This window comes from Sorex fumeus, unplaced genomic scaffold, assembly GCF_029834395.1.
Source record: "Sorex fumeus unplaced genomic scaffold, SorFum_2.1 ptg000015l, whole genome shotgun sequence".
Taxonomy (NCBI): Eukaryota; Metazoa; Chordata; class Mammalia; order Eulipotyphla; family Soricidae; genus Sorex; species Sorex fumeus.
Genome location: NW_026606072.1, coordinates 17,305,763 through 17,315,857, shown reverse-complemented (window position 1 = coordinate 17,315,857; position 10,095 = coordinate 17,305,763).

The following is a 10,095-nucleotide window of genomic DNA, read 5'->3' as shown; positions in this document are numbered from 1 at the left end:
TTCTTAAGGCATTTCCATTGTTTGTTACGCTTTGGCTTGAAGAACTGAATACAAAGTCTAATGCTTAGTAAACATTTAGCAAGTGTTCATCATTATTAATACTAGAGCAGTGGTCCTCAGACTTGCATCACCCATTCCTTCACTTCAGAATCCTTCCTCCCAACCCCTGGAACATTTGTTCATGTTTGGAGACACTTGTGCTTGTCTAGATAAGAGAGGTAATGCTAGCATCTAGTGGGTAGAGGCCACCTGTGCTGTGGAACCCAGTGCCAGGACAGCTCCCACAACAAAATGCCAAAAGTGCCCAAGTCGAGACCCCCACACAAAGTTGTGTTTCATAAAGACAACTGAGGCACTTATTCATAACTATATTCCAATATCAAATAAATCTTGTGGTTCATAGCAAAAATTTAGTGAATTTGGTGAAACTATACAGCACCTTGTCCTTGCTTTGAAACACTGCCCTTCAGCTTTGCATGCAATGCCAAAATTTCCCTTTTCCTTCACATCTTGGTTTTTCTTTCTGTGACGTGGATCAAGGGAAGAGCAGATGCCATGACCTTAGAGTCTTACATGCCTATAACCTGTGTCACTCTGTGGGAGTCAGTCAGGGCTAGGAATACTCACAGATGGTTGGCAAAGGAGGAGGCAGTAGAGCATGGGCATGTCTGTTCAGAGGGATCGAGCCCAAACCAGGACGGAGAAAGAACCAGCAGCTGCAGCAGCAGTGCATTCCTATCTTGTGCATCGTGCAGGCCTTGTGCAACTGCAGACTTCTGTACAAGCACTTGAGGAGGGAAGCACAGGCCACCAGCTGTGGGGTATGCAAGGCAGATCATGTTGAGAAGGACACTCAAGGCAGAGAGATAACATACAGAGTAGAGCACGTGCTTTGCATGAGGAAGGCCTGGGTTTGTTTTCTGGTACCACATGGTGTCCCAAGCACCACCAGAAGTAACCTCCAAGCAACATCTGGCTTTTGTATCCAAAAACAAAAACATTAGGCTACTGAGCTAGAAGTCTATCAAGGCTATCAGCAATGGGATTAATGAGATTGGTTTGTGCATCTGGTCCCTGGAAGTCAGCTCAAACTTTTTTAACTCAAGGGCAATCTCTACGTAGCTTGTCAGCGTTGCCTAAATGAGAGAGAACATGGGAAGGGAACAGGTCTAAATGAGCTCTAAATTGGAAATATAATGTAGAGAATCAAGATGATATGCTTTAACAGGGCTGGAGCGATAGCACAGTGGTAGGGCATTTGCCTTGCACGCAGCCAACATGGCCGACCCGAGTTCGATTCCTCTGCCCCTCTCAGAGAGCCCGGCAAGCTACTGAGAGTATCTCGCCCGCACGGCAGAGCCTGGCAAGCTACCCATGACGTTTTCAATATGCCAAACACAGTAACAAGTCTCAAAATGGAGAGGTTACTGGGCCCGCTCGAGCAAATCGATGAACAATGGGAGGACCGTGACCGTGATGCTTTAACACTTGGTGCTGGAACTGAGTCACCATGTTGTATAAATCTTTTCAGTGCTGATTTACAAAGCAATAAAAAATATGAATGAATGGTTGAATAAGCAAAGCAAGGGAACAAATGAAAAATCAGGTAAATGAATGAGGAGAGAAAAAGAGCAATGTACAATCATCATCAACCAGGTGTGTATATGTGTGTGTTTGTGTCTGTGCATCTAAAGGTGGAAGAGATCACACAGTTGATGTGAGGGCAACATTGGCTCTTTGAGAGGGATTTGTGACAAAGCTGAGTGTCACAAGTATCAAAGTACGAACTGGAGTGGTAGAACAGGGGGTAGGGAGCTTGCCTTGCATGTGGGCTAATTTGTGTTTGATCCCCAGCATTCCACATGGTGCCCCAAGTTGCCCAAAAGTCATCCCTGAGCACAGAGTCAGAAGTAAGACCTGAACAAAAAAACAAACCCCAACGTGTCTCAGACCCCCTCACATCAACGCCACAGATGTGGCAGCTTCGTCCTCACTGTTAACAGCTGTCAGTTATCCACCTGCTTTCCCCATGCACCCATGCAATGTTGGACAAAGAGGGGCCTAAGCTGAAGGAAATGCCATTCAATTGGTCCTTTCTCTGACAAGTCCCTCAAGTTTATTTTCTGACACTGTAAAAGAAATAATCACTTGTAGGATGACACTGTTTTGTCCTTCCTGCGTAGTCTCAGGTAGTTTAGGTTCAGTGGGTTGTTCCCATCACAGTGCTCCCATTCCTCTGTGCTTATTTGTAACTTCTTTCTTTGTGCTCAAGTCCTTTGCATAGTTTATTCAGAGCAATGTCCTTTTTGTATGGACACCAGAAGACATGCTTTTGTAATTTGACTCTCAGTGATTTTTCCCTCCTGGGCATCTGTTCTCTCACCTAAGCCTCAGCTGCCTTTATTTCCTAGAACCCCCCAAAGCAGGGTCCCGACGAGAGACTGGATGGAACCAGGGCAAGCGGTAAGCTATGTGCTACCCTGGCATCGAGATGGGCCTGGCCAAAGCGCCATAATGCTTAACTATAAGTTAAGAGCTTGGGCATGGACAAATGCGGTCATGATCCAAAAGTCATGACTAGATCTGGACCCTGCTAGGGTTAGGAATGATTAATCTGGTCTGAGCACTGTAGTCTGAGTCTGTGGCAAGATGTTCCCAAGTCTCAATGTTATCTCTTACTATGTCCATACAAAAATAGCTAGTATTGATATGTTGATAGTTATTGGACTGAGGAAAGGAGAAAAACACCTAAAGGGGTATTTTGCCCTTGGGCAGTCAGGAAGGGCTTTGGAATATCCTAGGTGGTGTTCCCTTTGAACTTGGTGGGCCCTCAGGAAGGGTTTTCTTATGTTGATTTTGCTATCTGACTGGGTGCAGTGTCAGCCCAGAAGCTGGGGAGTTGTTGGAGAGACAAGAGAGTGGGAGAGAAGAGAGAGAGAGCAGGGTGGCAAGATGGACCGTGGAGACACTAGCAAGGGGGACAGAGAGAGAGAAGGCTGTAGAAGAGGAATACAGGAGCAAGCACGTGGAGAGAGAGAGAGAGAGAGAGAGAGAGAGAGAGAGAGAGAGAGAGCGCCCAGGCTGCGAGATGGAGCGCGGAGAGATGAGCGGGAGAGACAGGAGGAGACGGGAAAGAGGAGCAGGCGAGACCAGAATGGGAGGCTCAGAGAATGGAATAAATGGCAACTGATCAATCAACCGGCTTGGCCCTCACCTCCTCAGCCGGCTGCCCCATGGCCCTGGCTGTCCTGCCTGGGGGAGTGGCCCAGGCCCACCCTGAACCTGGGCGGCCAGGAGAAGAGCCGTTGAGGCCACCCCCTGGCTGCCCTCAAAGATTTTACAATCACTGTCAGAGTATGCAACTAACGTTTAAATGCAAATGAAATCCTGTGCTTGTGAAAGACAAAGGACCCAGCCTCATTTAAAACATGACCTCATGGGTGCACTGTCCAGTGATGTGACGCAGACAGATGAAGATAAGTCCAGTGGAGTGGCTCTACAGAGTGGGGCGACAGGCAAGTAGGTTTTGTGTCCTACTGGCCTCTTACAACTTTTCAGATTGAGCATCAAGATCTCAGTTGATACTCAGATAATGTGGGAATCACCTGTGTGAAGCTTCGTCAACCATTAACAATCCCCAAGTGTCCCAGCCTCATGTTCATATTCTCTGCCTGAGACTTAAGCTACTAGAGGGCAGGGAACTCGATCAGAAGTTGTTCGCAGCGTCACTGACACCTAACAATGCCAACGGTGCAGTCTGGGCTCAATAAGTATTTTTCTTTAAATAAATAATGAAGAAATGAATTCGAATGTGTTTTAATCCTAGCCTAGAATTTGGAGAGTGGCAGTACCTTACAGCTCAACTAATCATCTGATAAAATGGCAGAAATTTGACACAGAGTGGTGAGATAACTTGTCTGATATCACATGTCATACTCCATCCATCCAAAGGGCTTAAACCAAGACCAAGTTTTGATCAAATGCCATATGAAATATTTTGATAATATTTGTGTGTGACCCTGATAAAAACAATAGAACACTATGTTCTTGGCCATTATATTTGCAAAAATGTGTCTGCATTTGACACATAATTGAGCACACAACCTATGTTATCAGTATCTTCAACCACTTGCTTTGTCCATTTTGTCCCAAAGTCAGCTGTTTAAGGGCATTAATTGGGAGGTGACTCATCTCAAGTGATTGATAGTTTCACAATGATATACAAAGTTATCATCTACAGATGAAAGATACAAGTTTTTGCAACTGTGTGCGGCCTTCATGGTTGCCTAATGTCAGCGAGATTAAGTGTTACAGGAGAACAGGGACTCATTTCTAAAATTAAAAAATGTACACCATTGCATCTTTCACTCTGGAATAACTGATTTGTGAAATCCATCAGCTAAGACTTAGAAATCCTCAGATGCAAGTCTTACTAGTATCTGAAACATTTCATGAGTTTTTCCTGAGTAAACGCATACTTGCTTCCTCATATTTTCATCTAGTGTTAACTAATTCAAATAATTCAGCTTTAAAGAGATTTTTCTTTTCTTCTTTTTGTCCACAACCATAGTGCTCAGAGATTATTTCTGTTTCTGCGCTTGGGGATTGCTCCTGGTAGGGCTCAAGGGACCTTGCGGTCCTGGAAAAACCCAAGGCAGCTGCATGTCGTTCTTTGAGTTACTCCTCTGGCCCCTAAAAATTGAAAATTTAAAAAAGTTGTTTTTTAAATCAAATACTCATACAAAATTGCAAGGCAAAAGCTTTTTTTTTTTTTAACTAGAATAGTTTCTGCGGAAAGTTAACTACAGCAGTAATACTAATATGTATCTCAGTATTTAACTGCATTCTTCCTGGCCAACATCAGACAAAGGAAAGTGCGGCAGAATGGCAAGGTCTATCAAGCTCGGGATAGACTTAAATCTCATTTCCCAAGGAATTCTATTTGTAATAAACTTTCTCTCAGGACAGGAATGGGTAGAGCATTTACCTTGCATGTGATCCACCCAGGTTTGCTCCCCGATACCACATTTAGGACTTTAAGCACCACTAGGAGTGATAACTGAGCAAAGAGCCAGAAACCCTGAGCAGAGGCTCAGAAACCAAGATAAAGAAGACCTTTCTCAAAAAATTATTTTATGATAAGAGATTGTAAATTTTAGTAATTTTAACATTTCCTTCAAATGTCATGGCATAATGATTAAGATTAATACATTCTTTCATGATCCCACTTGCAATATATAAAATTAAATACTACTGATTTTGGCTTAAGTCAATGAAATTAGCCTGTACTAGTTGTAAGAATAAGATGTTAGGGCCCAGGTATGTGGCTCAGGTGATAGAGCATATTTTCATGTGTGAAACCCTGAGTTTAATCCCTGGGACCAGATGACCTTAGCACCATCAGGTGTATTCTACCTCTAAAAGAAAAAAGAATAAAATGATTAATTCCCCTTTAGTTCACTTATATTAGCAAAATTAAGTTGTGGGCACAGATTGATGTAAAGGATATTCACAGTAGGATTTGTTTTATAGGGAAAAATTGAAACTAATCTTACATTTATAAATAGATGATGGTACAGACATGAAAATGATTAAGTAGCAGAACTGGAGCTGCACTAGGAGTGATCCCTGAGCACAGAGCCAGAAATAAGACCTGGGTGTGACCCAATACAACCAAACATGCAAATAAAAATCTTAAGTATCTGTGACTTTCAAGATACTGCAGTTCAAAATCTGTTTATCTTATGCCTTCATTACAGACTTTCTCTGTTGGCATCTGGGAAGGAATCATAAACTTGGTTCACTCATATCCATGTTCCTTGGGAAACATAAAGATTCTGAATCATCAAATACAAAATTGTGTGACTTACCAGAGACGGACAGAGAGCAATTAAAGTATAATAAAAATCATCATACTTAAGGTATCAAATAGGGGATTAAGTTGATCACCCTTGATCCGAGAGTGTAGGTAGGAGAAGGAAAGAGAGGGAAAGAAAATAAGGGGGCGGGGGGAAGGTAGCAAGAAGAAGTGGATAGAAAGTAAGAGGGGGAGTGAGGGGCAGGGGCCTAAAACCTTGGATACATCCATGAGGTAGAGAAATGGTATAACCATATGTCCAAACTTCAAAGTCAACAACACTGACAGCAGAAGTCCCAAGCCACAACAATTGAACTTAACAATGTTCCGGTTGAGGAGGCAGGCTGGGGTTTGGGGCAGAGGTCTGGGAGGGAACCAGGAACACTGGTGGAGGGAAGTTGACATTGGTGGTGGAACTGGTGCTGGAACATAGTTTGCTTAAAACTCAACTATCAATAACTTTGTAAATCACAATGTCTTAATATTTAATTAAAACATTTTAAAGAGGGCTGGAGCGATAGCACAGCGGGTAGGGTAGGCCTTGCACACGGCCGACCCGGGTTCAATTCCCAGCATCCCATATGGTCCCCTGAGCACCACCAGGAGTGGTTCCTGAGCGCAGAGCCAGGATAGTAACCTCTGTGCAATGCCCGGGTGTGACCCCCCCAAAAAAAATTTTTAAAGAAATCATCATGCTCATTTTATTCACAGTGTCTGTCTTTTTCTAGCTAGAGTGTTGAGATGAAACGAAAAATTTCCTACTTAACAACTGTGAAACAGAGCTGTCCAGGATAGGAAAGACTTCTATGGACAGAGAGTGACAAAATGGTTATAGACAAGGTATTTGGTAGTTATAATGCATAGGAAATGGTGGTATCTCTCTCTACTAAAAGCAGTTAGCTCTTGTTAATCAATCATTAATTTTTTCTTACTTTTTTTTTTTTTTTTGCTTTTTGGGTCACATCCGGCTATGCACAGGCATTACTCTTGGCTCATGCACTCAGAAATTACTCCTGGAGGTGCTCAGGGGACCATATGGGATGCTGGGAATTGAACCCAGGTCGGCCGCATGCAAGGCAAGGCAAACGCCCAACCCGCTGTGCTATCGCTCCATCCCCTCAATCATTAATTTTTCAAATAAAACATCTTATTGTGGGGGCCTGAGCGATAGCACAGTGGGTAGGGTGTTTGCCTTACACACCGCCAACCTGGGTTCGATCCCCAGCATCCCATATGGTCCCCTAAGCACCGCCAGGAGTAATTCCTGAGTGCAGAGCCAGGAATAACCCCTGAGCATCACCGGGTGTGACCCAAAAACCGAAAAAAAAATCTTATTGTGAAAATTAAAATTTTTTGAATGGGGAGTTTAATCAAAAGAACCAGAAAAGTATGTGCTTATGCATCAGTCATATTTAACTGCTGTCATTACATTTGTTACTGTTTTATTCAGAATGCACTTTCAATCTTAGAATATACTCTAGGTCTTGGGGGCCAGAGTGATAGTACAGCGGGTAGGGCATTTGCTTTGCATGCGGGTTCATCCCCGCCATCCCATATGGTCTTCAAGTACCACCAGGAGTAATTTCTCAGTGCAGAACCAGGTGTAATCCCTGAACATTGCTGGGTGTGACCCAAAAATCAAAGAAAAAAAAAGAGAGAAGAAAAATGTACTCTAGATCTTAATAAAATAAAATATAAAACTTTAAAATATAATATAAGGACTGAACTATAGCATTTACATAAGTATCAAATAATGAGGGAATTTAAAATACAAAAGATGGCTGAGCTAATTTTATGAAAAATATATTTATATGTTCAGAGAAAATAATTCAGAAGAATATAAATGTGTACATTAAATTTTATTTTTTCTTGCCAGTTTTTCTAGTAACTGAACTCTATAAAGAGTTGCATAACTTTATTAATTAAAAAATATCTTAGGGGCTGTAGTGATAGTACAGCAAATAAGGCTCTTGCCTTGCACAATGCTGACCCCAAGTTGGATCCCCTGCATTCTATATAGTGTCCAGAGTACTGCCAGGTGTGAACCCAAAACCAAAAAGTCTAGCAGTGCTCGAGAGGTCACAGGAGTGGCCTCTGATCACAGGATCCTGATCCAATCCTGGTCACAGGAGCTCTGACTGCTGTTGCTCGAGGACCATGCATTGTGCCAGGATTTGAACAAAGGTTACAGCCACAGCCACATGCTAGGCAAATGCCTAAACCATTGTACTATTTCTCTGGCCCTACAACTATGTTTTTTAAATATAATAAACATTTCAGAGGTCAAAAATGCAGTTTTCCAGATGTTTGCCATAAAGATTCTCCTTCCAACTTGAAAAACCAGGATAAGCTAAGTGATGAAACAGGTAAAGTCTATGTCTCTGTGACTAAACTTCAATGAGATTAGTTTTCTGAAATGTGATGGTACAGGGTGAGTGAATAAAATCTAATTAGAACCAATCCAAATACATGACATATGTCCACCTCTCACCTATTTGACCAAAGAACAGGAAAACATTAAATGGACATTTTAAGAGAAAACATTCTCAAGTATGTCCTATAGTGTAGGGCTGATTTTTCTCAACCACGTGACTCATGGTCACGTTGCCACGATGAAATAGCTTCATTCTAACCATGACCTTAGCCCAGAGATTAACTAGATGCAGATGACTGGAGATCTTATAATTTCCAGGCTGAACAGGATTGACGTGGGTCCAATCTTCAGAGACATGATTGTAACAAAAAATCTGAAATTTTAGCACAAGTAAAACATAGATGTAATCAAATATTTTTGTAACAAAAAACCTGAAATTGCACACAACTAAATATTGATGTAGCTAAATAGTTTATTTAGGCTGATATCTAGCAACGATGAATTCTTGGAAGAAAGAAAGCATTCATAAAAGAGATAATCTTCAGAGAATGGTGAGTTTGTTTTTTCTTTCTTTTTTTTTTCAAGAGCTAACAGTAAGAATTTGGCAGTTGATTCATCACCATCGTGGGAGAAAGATTGTCATCATTTTGATGATTATTCATTGAACTTTGTGGCTCTCAAGATTCTAAATATTTCTTATGCGTTGTATCACCTAATTCTTTAACTACACTCTGAAGAAGCTTCTGTGATTATACCCTTTCAACAGATGAGGAAACAAATGCTCAGAAAATGGCCTTCAGCCGGGCATTCTAGGGAGAAAGGGCAGCTCAGATAGAGAAGGGAGCACCAAATAAAGGGTGTTTGGAGGATCCTCCCAGGAGGGGAGATGCATGTTGAAAGTAGACTATGGACTCAACATGTTTGCCACTCAATGTTTCTTTTACAGACCACAACACCCAAAAGGAGAGAGAGAACAAAAGGGATTGCCCTGCCACAGAGGCAGGGTGGGATGGGGGTATAGGGTGGGAGGGATATTATCCATGGTGGTGGAAAATGGGCACTGGTGGAGGGATGAGTATTTGATCATTGTATAATCGAAACCCAAGCACAAAAAAATTGTAAATCTACAACTGTACCTCATGGTGTTTCACTAATAAAAAAAATTTTTTTTAAAAAGTAAAGAAAATGGCTTTGACCTGCTTTAGGTTTTCAGTGCATGTTAGAGACTGGGATGAACCGAGGACGTCTGACTCTAGAAACTGAGTATCAATGTCCTTGTTCCTTACTACATTGCATGGGATGTAAAACTTGGGCTCATCCAAGAGCTATACCCCAAGACAAATAGGAATAATTCATCATGAGCCCTTTTGGTATGCAGAAAATGTGTCTTAAACACTGATTGATATCATCTGAGGAACTATGCCTCATCTCAGCTCCCACTAAATAAAAATCTCTAGAGGTGGGCTCAAGGGTACCTATTCTTACAAAACTATTATGGTGATTCTAATATTCAATGATATTTAAAAATCAATACTCCAGGTATTCTGTCCTTTGGCTCTGATACAGATGCTTGAAAATTTCTATATAAAAATTGAGTTACGTTGAGGGGCTGGAGCGATAATACAACAGGTAGACCATTTGCCTTGCACAATCAATTCCCAGCATCCCATATGGTTCCCCCAGCACTGTCAGGAGTAATTCCTGAGTGCAGAGCAGAGGAGTAACTCTAGAGCATCTCCCGGTGAGACCCCAAAAGACCAACCCCTCTCCACCCAGAAACTGTAGCTACATTGAGCTGGAGAGATAGTAGAGGTTAAGGTACTTGCCTTGAGTGTGACTGACCATGATTCAATCCCTGGCACCC